General features: G+C 45.2%; 1 long non-coding RNA gene across 2 annotated transcripts; it reads left to right on the top strand.

Moving 5' to 3' along the window:
- Window positions 1–1,470: 1,470 nt before the first annotated feature.
- Window positions 1,471–12,989, top strand: LOC107079481 (uncharacterized). Of its 2 annotated transcripts, XR_001480418.2 has the most exons (3): window positions 1,471–1,549; window positions 5,468–11,051; window positions 11,172–12,989. It is a non-coding gene; the product is annotated as an uncharacterized lncRNA (long non-coding RNA). The 2 variants fall into 2 exon arrangements; XR_011181670.1 differs by having other exon boundaries at window positions 5,468–12,989.
- Window positions 12,990–14,827: the final 1,838 nt, after the last annotated feature.

Below are 14,827 nucleotides of genomic sequence, written 5' to 3'. Positions count from 1 at the left end.
CGAAGCCTCAAAAGGGAATCTCGAAGCCTGCGGTATGAATAACTTTCCCTGTCCTGCTGGGCAATGTAATGGCCACTTGAGGCGTAATTAGATTTGGGTTAACTGCTGTAAGTGGCTCTAAAGGGGGGGCAGAAGAGGGAGGGGGGGGTCGGTAAAAAGATTTGCTTTGCTGTTCAATAACGGGCTTCTCGTGATGTTACACAGTAAAGCGTGGCTTGACCTCCGCTGACCCCGAACTTTGACAATTAATGCTCTGATAGATTAACGTCCTATATTTACGCAGCAAATAAGACTAATGGGTGTGCCGTAATTAGCACCGGGCGTACACGCAGGCGTAGCCCCGTCAAAGAAAAAAAACAAACGAATTGCACTTTCTAGTGCTGTAATCGAAATGTGGTCTGTAGGCGTCCGAATATTTTTTTTAAAAAACATTTATACATTTTCTCCCTTCGGATTACACGGTTCCATAAGGAAACGGTGCTTGTCTCGTTGGAAGGATGTCTGCAGTGCGCTCCAGATCAATGGATTCTTTATCAGCGGAAAGCCGTCCTGACTTGACGCTACTGCCAAGTTCCGAGCTGTTTCATTCAGGGGATTATATGTACATTTGGGGCGACACGGTGGTACAGTGGTTAACATTGCTGCCTCTTAACGCTGTGGCCCAGGCGTGAGCTGCAATCTGCCTCCAGGTAGCCTGTTCTGGACTGTGAAATTCGCATTTCTTCCACAGTCCAAAGACGTGCTGGTGGTTCAGACGGCCCTGGTGTGAGTGCGCGCCCTCTGATCCGTTGGCTTCCCGTCCCTGGTTTACCCAGGCTTACGCGCGGCGCTTGCCCTGTTTTGGATAAAGCGGTTAGAAACTGGACGATAACAGCTTGCAACGGCAGCAGCTTCACGTGATGTCTGAGCTTGTGGAGGCAATAAAAAAAAAACACGCAACAAACATTTCTGAACATTTTTTGAAGCTCTTGGTTTTAGATAAGCTGGCTTTACAAGTGTGATCCCAATTGTTTCAAATTATTACTTATCTCTTTTTCTATAGGCTACATCGAGGAACTACGGTAAAACAATGCAAACTAATCTTTGATTAATGGAAATTCGCTGCGATGCGCTCCAAATTCATTGAATGCCTCATTTGCTTTATTTAAAACAATTCATACGCAATAAATAAAATATTAAGTACGTTTCACCGTGTATTAATATTAATGGTCATTCATTAGGCAAGCTTTGATTAAAAAAAGCGACGCTGTTTAATCACAAACTGATGACAAACTTAAAAAAACTGGGAGAGGATCAAAAGGAGCCTATAGGATTTCACGGAGCTTTGCTTCGGTGGAGTTTGGACGCTCAGTATGTTTTTGTTGTCGATAAGGCATATGACGTTTCGGATTTGTCAGATATTTTCTGAGTTGCGCAGTTTGGCGGTGAACTGACAAATATTACACTGATAATAATCAGAAATACCCGTGAGCGACCTCAGTGAACTGAGCAGGGAGATTACTGCACTAGTACAGCTACAACTGCAACAATAAACCCCAACAGAGAAAACGTAAGTGATTTGAATAAGATCTACCGAGAAACCTTAAAAGGTTTAATCCGCATTTTAATCTTACAGACCTCTTAAGGTCATTTATCTTTGTAAATTATGACGACTTGGATTTAAATCGTACAGCAATATTTTATTTAAAACAGGGAACTAATCGCGTCTTCGGAGCAAACGAAGCCCTACAGACTAAACAAAAAGATCGTCAATCCTAAAATATGATATTTTAAAAATTTCTCAATATTTGTTGTTTTAGATGAGCTGGGTTTACAAGTGTTTCAAATGGTTATACTCTTACACCCGAAGAAGGTTCCACAGCCGAAACGTTGTGTTTTCTTTCTTCTCTTTTCAGCACGGAATAAACCTATTACTTGATATTTTAAATGCTTGTCTCGCCTCGACAGAATTTTTCCCGTTCTCAAACTGACCCCTGACTGGGAGTCTATAGCAGTGCGTCTCAATTTTGGTCCTGGGATGTCGTGGTGTTCTTTATAACTTTATTGGCCATACAACTTGTTGTATTAGGAATTTGTCATACCCCAGATGTGCTCTCCATGAGACACACAGACAAGGAGAGAAGCTTGGGGTCAGAGTGCAGGGTCAACCATTTATGCAGTGCCCCTGGAGCAGTTGGGGTGAAGGGCCTTGCTCAGGGGCCCGACGGAGTCGGATTCCTCTGCGGGCCATTAGATTTGAACCGGCAACCTTCCAGCCACAGGTGCAGATCCTTAGCCACAGAGCCACCTCAAAATCACAGGTAGATTGGTATATCAGTGTTCTACCTTAGGTGTGTTTTTACATTTTCTTTCAGCTTTTAATAAGTTGTATGTGGCTGGTCATTGGCAACACGCCTGTGCCAATTCCTGACTTTCTTAATTCCCCTCTTTGGGCGTTTTAGCTAAAACCTAACCAGTTTGACTTATGCAGAAGGAAAAAAACACTGTGGTAGTGTTTCCTACAATATCATTTTCACTGCTCAGCATTCATTGATCACACATTAAGAGCTTTCTTGCTGGAATGCAGTGAACCATTAATTTGCAATTGAGGTGGTATTGTATAGGTGGAAGTTCTGGGAAATAATATACTTGAGTATTTTTGAAACTGAGTGCATAAAAAAAGTCTAAACAAGCAAGGAGATGAATTATGTGTAGGTGATGAAGGGTGATTAAATTGGAATGAAAATCTGGAGACACAAGTTAATCCCGCGGATCAGGATTGAGAACACCTGTCTATGGCAAAGTCCATTTGATGAAATATATACAGTGTTGCCTTAGTACAGGGGTTCTCAGTCCTGGTCCAGCAGACTCACATACCTCCTGGTGTTCAGTGCAGCCCAGCTTAATCACCTAAGAAAAACAGATCTAACAAATTACTTGATTGCAATATTTGCAAGTTGTTTACCTCTCCTTGGAGGTTTGGGATTTTATTTTAGTTGTGAAAAACAATCGCTAAAAGGCAACCTTTGACATGTTGAAAAGCTGCAAACAGACAACTCAAATGAATCTTTGGTTAGTGGTTCAACTGTGTAACACAGAGCTCAACTGGAACTCTAACCTGCAGGACCAGGCCTGGGGATCCTTGGTTAATAAACACAGCTTCTTGTGCACAGAGCATGCTTCTTCCATAACAGAGGGACACTGGCAAGCCATGCTGCAGAGTTCATTAAAGGGTTTAATTGCAATGATTGGAAGAGTAATCTGGGATAAGGTCCAGTAGATTTTGGAGAAATTGTTAGACCTGGGCTTTGGCCAATTAAAAAAAAAAACAATTCTCAGACTTTTTTCTGGTGGCCAGACAACTGCGTCTTAATCCAGGGGCTACAACGATGGAGAGCAAGGCATGGGCAGGCGTTCTTGGAAGATGCCGGATGAGTGCTTCGACAATGATCTTTTGTCAGTGGTGAAACGAAAACAGCACTGAGTCAATACTCCCCCCTTTCAGAAACACCAATAAATCAGTGCGGCCAAGGTCTTCCCGTGCCACAAGTGAAACCAGCCATCCATCCATTCCCAGAACGCTGCTTATTCCTGGCCAAGGTGTCAGCAGGTTTGTGCTTGTCTTGAAAGCACAGAGTGCTTTACACCCCGAACGGGACATCGCCGTACCTCAGGACAATATCATACGATTTAGCAACACCCTTTCAGACTGCCAGCAAACGGGAGCACCAGGAGGAAACCCACGCTGGATTCAGTCCAGGATCAAACTGGAGAAACAGGAGCTGCGAAGCAGCATTCCTAACTGCCACTGCTACTGCAATGATCAATTCTGCCCCCAGTCAGACGTTGCATCGCCGCTAAACCAGAGAAAGCTTTTAGAATGTCGGAGCACGGTCATGAAAAAGTCCTCCGTTGAACAAAGACCGCGTTAATTAACCAACGGGGCCATAGAGGTGACAGTAATTTAGAGGAGGCGAAGCACAGCCGCCTGCCGATTCATTTAATCGGAGCACTGTCGTGCTGCATTCACCGTCTTCCTGCTCGTCCCACAAAAGAAAACATGCAGGCCTAGCTCTCACACGAACTCCCGTCCACGCCCCCGACGGGGATCATTTGTTTTCATTCCTAATGCTTTGACAGGCTGAGGTTTCACATTTGTAGACGTTAGCGGGAGAGTTACACCGTTTTTTTTTAAATCAAACAGCTTTGGTTAACAATGAGCGAGCTGAAGGGAGCCGGCATGTTGGATTGAACACAGCTGTTAAAATAAGGAACCCCACCGCTTTACACCTAGATCCTGAAAATGAGGAGACGACTCGGAGCTGCAGCTCTGACTAATTGACGGCAAATCTCGGGGTTAGAACACGCGGGTCCCACATCGTCCTTTCTAGAAGCTAGAAACTCGCGACAAGATACACTCCTGCAAAAGTCAGTAAACAAATAATTTAAGTTGCTATACACATATAGTGCAGAGCTGTATTATAATATAGGTTACACCATCATGCTGGAGGAGTAAATGCATATTACACATGGAGAATGCGATATTGCTATACCTACAGGGAGACTGAATGGCATTTATCAAACTGAAGGATGAAGACAGACGCTCAAAGACCACAGAGCTGGTCTGGACAAGAAAAATAAAACACGTTTCTTCAGATCACCCTTTAGAAGGCTCTTTTTGGTTATTTAACTGTTGATCTGAGGAGTTGATATCAAATCATCTTACACCGTATTTAATGCATTTAGGTTTGTATATTTAAATAGTGTACACTCGAAGAAGGCTCTACAGTCGAAACGTGTTTTTTCTTCTCTTTTCAGCATGGAACCTATTACTCATCCCTATTAACGTTTACCCTGGTGAACTGCCACGCTAACATCACACATTTTCCCTATACGTCGTACACTGTAGCATCTTTTATACTACGATGCAGTATTGGGTTAAAGTGGCGATTTGGCATAGTAAATAAGGGAAGTGTTTCTTGCGATAATGCACGGTATTGCCCCCAGGTTAATGTGAGCGAAGGCGAAGTATAACGTTAAAAAAAAACTGGCGATAGCAGAGCGAATAAAACAGTAAAGTGAAACCATAACAAAACTGGCGAATGTACCGTTTTGAGTTTAAAACCAAATTGGTGGTCGTGTCTGTGTGGTATAACAATAGTTCCATCTATATTTTACTGACCCCGGTGTCCTGGCCAAATTTCCAATTGGCCCTTACTAATCATGGCCTCCTAATAATCCCCCTCTATGAATTGGCTTCATTACTCTGCTCTCCTCCCCACTGATAGCTGATGTGTGGTGAGCGTTCTGGCGCACTATGGCTGCCGTCGCATCATCCAGGTGGATGCTGTACACTGGTGGTGGTGGAGGAGGGGAGTCCCCATTACCTGTAAAGCGCTTTGAGTGGAGTGTCCAGAAAAGCGCTATATAAGTGTAAGCAATTATTATAATTATTAATTATTATTATATAACCAAATGTATCTTATAGGATCCCAAAGCGCCTGACATACGGAACCGGAAGGACGTTACCCGTCACTGGAGGGGAACACACCTGTGTGACACGAGGCAGCCCGCGCGTTATGCGCCGGCGGACCCAGTTTATGGCAGATCCGAGGGGTGGGAAATGGCGTCACTAGTCAAACTGAAACGGAACATCAGGAGGGCCTGACTGTGCAAGCGGAGGTCAGATTGCCCAACCCAGATTAGAACTGCAACCAGCACACCTGTTTACACCCCTTCTCTTAAGAGATGGGCCTTGGATCTTCAAAGACCAGGCGATCAGAGCGTTTCTCTTCCTAAGGAAGGCACCTCCTTCAGCAGTGCCCTCCCGTCGCTGTACTGGGGAATTTGTCTGGAGACCCGGGACTGGAAGAGAGTCACCTAGGTAAACGAATCATGGCTGTGCGCTTTAAAAGTGTTTCTGCTCCCCCACAACACTGACCTTGGTTTAGTTCAGTAAAGCGTGATGGATGAAGACATGGATTCTAATCTTATCACATAACAAATGAGCTGAACGTGTTTCCTCTCACGGAAATAACGCATTGCTCTCTATAACTGCCTTGGTTTAAGACGGTGTTATTAAGAATGGTTAGACATTGCGTGGGTTGTTTTCCCCCATAATTTTGCCCTTTTCTTTTCCTGCGACAAAAAAGAAGTATGCTATATGTTGTTAGAAACTGAAGCACTGAAGATTTTTTTTTCTCCCGCGAAAAATAGGCCGTAAATGTAGTCTTCAAAACGGAGTTAATTACTGTTTAGATTAGGGGTGCTCTGTGGTAGTCTTCGAATTCCTTGGTGATCAGCCTTAGGTACGTTACGTAAATTAACTAATAATTTGCTTAGCGCGTCTTAAGTAGCCGCCGATTTAAAAACGCCTATAAAAACCTACGGCGTTCTGCCCTAGTTAAACAGCCCTGGACACACCAAGTGACAAAAAAAAAAATTATAACGATCCGTGGAAAACCGGATCAAGGATCGCAAAGGTAAACGCCGCCACTAGCTACGGCGTCAAGTCTATTTCTCCCTGTTGCTCTTAGCTCCACACTTGGGATATTTCCAGCCTCACGCGGCTTACTTCCTCGGCCGGGATTCGGGAGAAGAGCCTGCGGAGGATATTGATATTTAGCAGCCTAATGCCCCTTACGGCAGCCCGGCTTAATGGGATACAGATTCACAGCCGAGATTAGTTTGCATTTGGAGAAGACGGGGGAAACGACATCCTGGCTGCGGTTCTGCCAGGGAGCTGGGGGGTGGTACGGGGAATACTTGTTAATAATGACATATTAAACACATTAAAAATAAAACAAATGCTTTCGCGGGGACAGCGCGTCGTGAAACCTCCGCTAATGATTGTAGGATTACCAATCACCAATTACCGGATGAACAGGCGCCTCAGAAGGCACAGTGCAGGGTGCTGATCAATCCCCCCTGTGAGATGAGAAAGACAACGCCGGGGCTCAGTGATGCTGCGCTATTTTATTAATCCAAGGGAGAGACGGCATAACCAGTGTAAGCCCCGACTTCCTCGAACCCAGGTCGGCGCCCACCTGGCCCTGTTGAAAACAACACAATGGCACTTCAGACAGCCCACTGTGCGATTCGTTTCACGAGTAAATCCGCAGTCTTTCCCGGAAACGAAAGCACGGGTACCTTAGAACACAGCCAGATACGCTTTTGATAAAATGAAGGTCGGCCCGATCGAGCACAATAGATGAGCTCCAGCATCTTCCGTGCAGCAGGTGCAAGAAAATGTTCTTCTTTGCAATCCGGGAAATCAAGGACGCTCCTGAATGTTCAATTGGGATTAATTGCCATTTGAATCATTTAAATGTTGCTTCGATTGTCTTTATTTTACAACAGCTAAAATACATTTGACAGTAGCACGCCTGGTTACGTGCTACGCTTTGAAGGGAAGCTTTTTCAGTTTGACCAAATCAGGGTTTCATCACAGATGTTTTGGGGTCGCTTGAGTTTATTTGTTTGAGGTTATTTATTTTTTTATATATAAGCAGATGACCCCGTTTGGTTCTCTGCGGTTGTGTCACGCGTTTCATTCTCAGTTCTGATGAACAGTGGCCACCGTTAATATTGTAGCGAACTCGGGTTCTCGGGCTTGTGTCCTCACCGCGTGGGCTCGAACCCGGGTCGCCGGCGTCGCTCAACAGGCGTCTTGCCGGCAGAGCTAAAGAAGACCTTCCTCAGCCCTTCCTGTTATGCGCAGGGGCGTATTCGTCATAATATACTGTATATCACAACGGTGTCGCCTCCTTAAAGAAACTCAATCGTTGGTCACCCGCCTTAAATACTGTGGCTCCTCTTATACCCCGTGCATGTGAAACCCAGACGGCCTTCGCTGAAGGAAAGTTCACAGTTCAGGCTGAGAAGTAATTCCTGCCTGCACACACACACACCGTGAAAGGCGAACCTGATCATCCATATTGTACAGGAGGCCTGCAACAGAAAACACACGACAGCCCTCCCCTTGCCTCCACCACATGCCTGTGTCTTTAAGTGGTAGAAAACAGCTGTCCCCTAATTGGCACGAGCAGGGTGTCTGCGCTATATATAAAACTCTTTGTTGGCTTTGTCGCGCGCTGATAATTTCTGCATCATGGAGACAGCGCCGGATTCATAAGCGCCTAATGAATTTCGCTCCATTTTATTTGATGTTCGACGTAAGCCCTCGCAACATCCTGGGATTCACGGCTCCAGCGTCATACCGAGGTTAAAGCACTATTTAATTTGCACGATTTAATCCTTTCACAGTTTTAGTCTGCTGAAGTATAACGACTCAGCACTGTTGTTAAGCAGGGGTTCACCAGCAGCCTATGCAAAACGATGCAAATAAGTTCATTTTACAAACAAAACGATTTCTCTCGCTGCCGAATTGTGGGGCTATGTCTATCTACTGCTTCTGTCGTGTGAAAGTGTACATCTGAATGCCACCTACACAGACACAGTAATCTGCTCTGTGGAAGGCTACAGGACTGCGCATTTTTCTGCTGAGGCGCTTAAACAGTGTGATAAAAAAGGAAACGTTGACACGTTCTGTTTGGCAAGGGTATAAAAAGGGTATTATCTTGAGACAATCGCGTTTTCAGATTAAAAAACCACCAAAACTTTGAGAGAAACTCAATTATTTGAAACTCAAACTCATATATATAGTAAAACCGTTCAAGGAGACTCGGGAATGGAATATTTTAAGGAGTTGTTTTCCTGTTTTCAAGTGGAAATGTATTGCATTGCAAAATGAGCGAGAGTCACAGCGCGGGCAGAAGTGACGGTCAAACGGGCCAGCTCGAAGCTGTGTCAACTTTTGACTTCATTGTAACGAGCTGGAAACAAAATCTGAAACCCCATTAAATCTGGCGATACCTTATTTGGCAGGTGTACGACCACTTGTGCTGTAACACAGCCTGACCCCGATGCGTTGCCGGGCTCCCTGGGATGCGCTGCCCGAGCCACTGTCTCCGCTTAAAATAGATTATAGATGAAGCATCGTTTTACGCCTGAGCTCAAGGCGGTTTACGCCCGGCGATAAAAGCGGTGTCCCCTATCAATAACTACTTTCACAACTGAGGATGGAAGTGGTTAAAGAAGTAAAAAAGTATCCCGGGGCGATATATTGAAGTATCTAGTATTCGGGGTGAACTAGACGTGATCCGAACAGACGAGGTTTCCGAGTGGAAAGACGAATCGATGCAGAAGAGATCGAGGTGGTTACTGTTCGGTGAGCGAAAACGCTGAGAAATTCACGTAAACAGCACCTCGACGACTCTATAGTTTTGTTCTGCCTCCTTTTCCTGGCGACCACCCAGTGAGCCTGCGTGTTCGCGGAACACCTGAAATATCCGTAAAGTTTGTTCAGTATAATTATCCGGCTGAAGGGAAGTGGAGAGGAAAACAAAGGAATTGACACATTCTCCCCAGTCTTTACTCAAGGCGTTTCGCAACGTTTGCTTTGTTTTCGGTAACTTTTATCGAACTGACAAATAGATAAAGACCGGTTCGCTGAAACGCTTTAAAAGCTTGAAAGCGAAGTTCAACAGGAGTGGATCACGGCGCGCCAGCAACATCTCAAGTTGGTTTTAAAAACTGAATAATATGCCTTTGAAGAGCAGAAACCCACTCGCCAGCTTCAGCCGAGGTTATAACAAAAGACATTATGGCAAAAACGCGATTGAGTATAAATAGCGTTTAAAATATTCCGAAGTTATAGCACACAAAGCCTCGGAACGTGACGCACGGAGTACAAGGAAAGCGCCGTGGCGTTCTGGTGAGCTTGTGTTTGGAGAACAGCCCAAGGCACGACTGTTTGTCTTGGTGAAAGCTCACTCGGGACGGTTCGAGCGAGATCGGGATGTGATGGCCAAGAGGCTTGGCTTCAGGCCAAAGCAAACCTTTAAGGACCAAGTCCCATGAAAAACAAAACAACGGCTTTGTTTATCGCCTCGGTGTTCAAACACCGCACTGTTTCGTGTAAACTGGGGGGGTGGGTGAGAGTGGCGCCCGGCAGCGCAGCGTGGCTCGGAGGGAAGAGTATTGAAGATCACGCGGTCAAGGGGAGTTCAATCAATTAAAATACCCGGCAGCAGGAGATCCGCACGAAACGAAAACTGAGGGTTTAAAACCTCAGAACTTCAAAGCCGCGTTTTCTTTTTTTTTGTTTGTTTTAAGCGAGAACGGGATTTCTGCATTTCTCTGTTCATACCCCGTACGCGCACGGAAATACAACAGTGACATATGGTTTAATAAAGCCATTATACAGTTCGGTAATGTGCTTTATGAGAAAAGCTTTTTCACCGGGGCACGCCGAGCCGATTTATTTCAGCGACGTGTTGTCAGACCTGTTGAAAAATAACGTTTTAGTCGTGTTTCTTTCGTGATTAGGGTAGGTTATAAACGGGGTGTCTCACGCCGGGAAATGGTAAGAACGTGTATGTTTCTGTTTAAGCGTCGCCGCTGAGATCAACGCGGTTTATGTCGAACACCAGAGCATGGGATTTGCGGACCCGTCCAGAACAACTTGAAGGGAACATCACCGTATTAAAAAAAAGTCCGGTGTACTAATACAGTGCTTGAACCAGTAGGCGAACCTCAAGGAAGTAATCAAAGAGCAGGAAAAGAAGACTTTTGAAACGGCTGAGCAACTGAACTGATCACATCACGTATTGCATCACGGTTGCATACGGTGTTTCTGTGTTCAATGACCAGAAAGCAGTCCTGGGGGTCATCTCCAGCACGCCAGCTTCTAAACCGAAAAGACCCGGTTCTCCTTGCTGGTAGTAGGTCAGAACATCGAAACAGACTTATTGGCAGGGTTACACTGTATGGTTTATGGAGATTTTAGGATGGGGTTATTACTTTGTGTCCTATAATTTTACTATCTGCCTCATAATAGCTATTCACAGTGCAGCATGAATAATTCTCCTCTTCAACACACCTACTGCGAAGGCATTCACGGATTTCTAACATTCCCAGCTGTCCAGGCAACGTGAATGTACAGCCCGCTTTCTCTTTACGGTCGAAACGGCGATAGCGGAGCTATTTCTTTGTCAGTGCAATTCACATTTGTAAGTATTGTATTATTTTCATATTTCACTGCGGATTCCGTATCAAACAGGCATTTCCGAGGTTTAAAAAACAAGTCTCTTCGTGCGGGAATCTGGAACTAATCTGAGTTTTTGGTTCAGTTTCAGAGATGAATGATTTAACAGCCGCCGCCTGAACGCCTTTGACCTCGGAGGCACCCCAAGGTCGGGCAGGTACTTTCTCTGGCGTTCTCCGAGGGGAACGTGTCTTTTTCAAACCACTTTTGTTTTGTTTTTGTGGTCTCATGACCAAGAAACGAAGGTTCGAAGGTCGGGTGAAAACGTCCTAAGTGAAGAGCCCGTTCACAGCGTCTGACTGGAAGAAGCGAAAGTGTGTTCCCGCCATCACAGGAGACTGTGGGACCGGAACCGAACTTTCTTCTGTGAGCTCCTGAGGGATCGCACTCCTCCGTCTCTTCGCTGAGAAGTTTGAAGCGCTTAATCTCCCTCCCTCCTCTCTCCATTTTTTTTGCACACATCATGAACATTCTCCGGTCTCATTAAAGGCCTGCTAACACAATCCCTGATATAGTGCTATTACTGTGCTTTAGCTCCAAACTACATCCAACCCCATTAAAAGCACCTTCATTAAAAGGCTCAGACCGGCGGCTCCCAAGGACAGCGTGTAATGAGGGGAGATGACGGGTGTCTCTGACAGCTTCATTAAACCTGCTCTTCAGCGCTGCCGACCCCACCCTCTTAATGAGATTAATTCCTTTGACAGACCTACTTATTTATTTTTAATGGTTAAATTTTTTAGAAATGTGGAAGTGCACAGATTTTCCTTCACTGCTCCCTTCTGTAGTCTCCACTCTGTCAAGTATGCACACAGTAATTACCGAGATCATCGGCAGGGCCCGAGATAAGAGTTGCATCCTGCCTCAACACCTTTATTATGGAAAAAAATACATACGTGTGTTAATGCCCATTGTGTGTATATGTATTATATATTCACCCACAGAAATTATCACACCATTTTGGATTTATCTATTCACAGATTAAGCATCCTTCCAATTTTTATTACAGAACTTCTGAAAGGAAAAGTGGGCATACGCGCTGGACATCTATATTTATGGCTTTGCTGTTACGTTTGCATTTTGTGTTTATAAATACCTCTGAAATCCTTCTTAGCCTTCTAGTGCAGGAAAGAGGACTAACTCCCACATATTTCTAAACGTTTTAATGATTACTTTAGAAGATTTAACAAAAAAAAAAACATTTTCTCAGCACATTTTAAGTACAATTTCATGCGTGGTTCCAGGAAATTGATCAACAGTTTGGATGCCACCAATGGAGCCAGAATGTCATCTGGTTTTCACTCCAGCTAATATTAATTGAATCCATCATTTGCTTAATTAGGAGGATTCAAGATGCTTTCCAGATTTCTAGATTTCCAGATGACTAGTGTGGCTGTATACCTTTTTGACAGGAAGTATTTGACTTCTCCCTGTTTTCTGTCCTGTCTCTCGGTCCCTCTGTTGCGATAAGCACAGTACACCTGGTATACACCTGCACACTGGAGCAACTGTGCGCTCCCGGTGACCTGATAGCAGGTGAACATGCAAAACAGCGCCTGCTGGGCAGAGTATACGATGACCTTCACACTGTTTCTGGAACAGAACTATTTACAGAAAACGAAGCGCAGAAAAGTCCTACTCCGCTGTAGCAGTACAGCACGGTAAGATCCCAGAGAGAAACGTGTTGTGACTAAAAACAGACTTGTTTTCCATAGTACACGGCACAGGAAAGCTTTTTGGAGAGCACGAATTAAGGCAGAATTATATAAAAAACGTAATGCTTTATTATAAGCAAGACTTTGAGGTATGCTGTTTGGAAATGTTTAATGCAAATAGCTTTTTTAAGGATGTTTTAGGTTTGAGAAACGTCATACCAAAAATACAGTTCTGTCTTAACTGTCAAGATTACGTTTTCTTCCGGTTTTTTTTTGAAAGCGTCTTTTCTACAGCGTTTTATGAATAATGAATTGAAAGCGTCTTGTCTGAGGGCGTAAGTCTCTCTGGATTGTGATGCAACGATGACGTCAGATTGGCCACCATCAAAGCCCGGACAGCACCCTCATACAGGATATTGAAAACGAATATCTCGCAGATCAAAGTAAACAGGCGCTCTGTTTTCGTTTTGCTTTGGGAAACACGAAGCGCAGAAGCAGCCGTGCAAGGCTCTACTCTTGCCTAGAGGGACGTGGTATTTGCTTGTCAACGGCTTCGAGTTCACAGCCTCTCCTCAATCACACTCACACAGCTGATACTATCGCTGCCTTGCGGCTCAGTGGACGTGCATAATACACCCGTAGCGCCCTGACAGAGACGCTGGTTTCTTTCTCACTATTTAGGCTCAACAGATAGCGATTTATTTGCAGAAAAATCTTCCTCTAACTGGAGGTCAACAGCGAGAGATAGCAACATGTGGAGGGAATGTGAACTTAGGGACCCTGCGTATCAACATTGAGTTCCAAGATGTGAAAAGAAGGGAATTCTAGACGAAAGAGGTTAGGAGCTGTTGCTCAGTATCATGTTGCCTAGGTCACCGAGCGTGGTTTGGTAGGAGATGAACTTGCTTTTTTCCCCACTGGTACTGCTGCAAGTGCTGAATCCAGAAATCTTTTCGGGTCCCCTGTGGTGTAAGGAAGAACGACTGATGCTTTTGAAGGACCAAACTGGTCTGATTCATAATCTAAATCGGGCCCGCTCAATGTCACATTGAACAATGAATTAGCCCCCTCCCCCCTGTCGTTTCTGGGGGTGACAGGGCACTTAACGGCGTGCTAGGGACTGGGTGGGAAAATAAGCCAAACCTCCGCTTCCATTTTCACACGGAAGCCCTCGCTCTGCCGGCGCAAACAACCGTCTTACAGCCGCGGACTCCGGCGGCGCAAGAGGACACGAAGCAGGCTCTATCCGGGGACAGCAGGCTGTAGATACGCTTCATTTTCATAAACCTGCATTTGATTTGGCCGTGACAGACGAGAAAGAAAAGGGGGTAGCTTTGTCAAAGACAAATGTCTGGGGCTCTTTAATGTCCGTGGACCAGATGCGACCTCCGGTTAGTTACAGGCGCTTGCGAAGCACTCGCCACGGCCGGCAGCGGCCTGCAGGGCCTTTTCCCTGCTCCCCCGGAGAGGGAGAGAGTATCGATTAGCCCCCGGATCAGCTTGGCTAAAGTGCGCAGAGATGATAGCGAAGCTGATCACTCACCTTTGCAGTGGTTGTGGCACAGAAAACAGATGGTCTGCAAGTTTGCTAACAAAGGCATGGGAACAGGAACTGGCTCTGTATGTCCTATTTATGTATCAGACTTGGCATGTGTGAAGCGCCATGCTGAAGATAAAGATTTGACTTGGTAATAACAGCTTGTGTTCCAAATTCCTTCTTCTGCTGATACAACTTAGGTATTCCTGGTATAGCCTCAATGCTTCCTGCATTACTGCTGTCAGAGTGCTTCACGATGATTAATGTCTGTCTAGCATTTCAGCCTGCATTCTAAGGTTAACCCCGTCCAAGCCAGGATCACACCAGATGAACTCACTGCACGTTAGCCGTCCAAACCTGTTTTGTTTTCTTCTAAAAAAATTGACATTTCCCGGAGAATGATCATCACAGTAAGCCACACCGGCCATCCGTAACAACTTTAAACGGGGCTTGTGGCTTGATGGATTTCTTCCCTGGTGAGCTGATAGGGCAGTTCAGACTGTGTGTGTGTGTGTGAGCGTGCGTGCGTGCGTGCGTGTGTGTGTGCTG

The sequence above is a fragment of the Lepisosteus oculatus genome, chromosome 15, assembly GCF_040954835.1.
Source record: "Lepisosteus oculatus isolate fLepOcu1 chromosome 15, fLepOcu1.hap2, whole genome shotgun sequence".
Lineage (NCBI taxonomy): Eukaryota > Metazoa > Chordata > Actinopteri > Semionotiformes > Lepisosteidae > Lepisosteus > Lepisosteus oculatus.
This window is presented reverse-complemented; position numbering and strand designations above follow the sequence as displayed.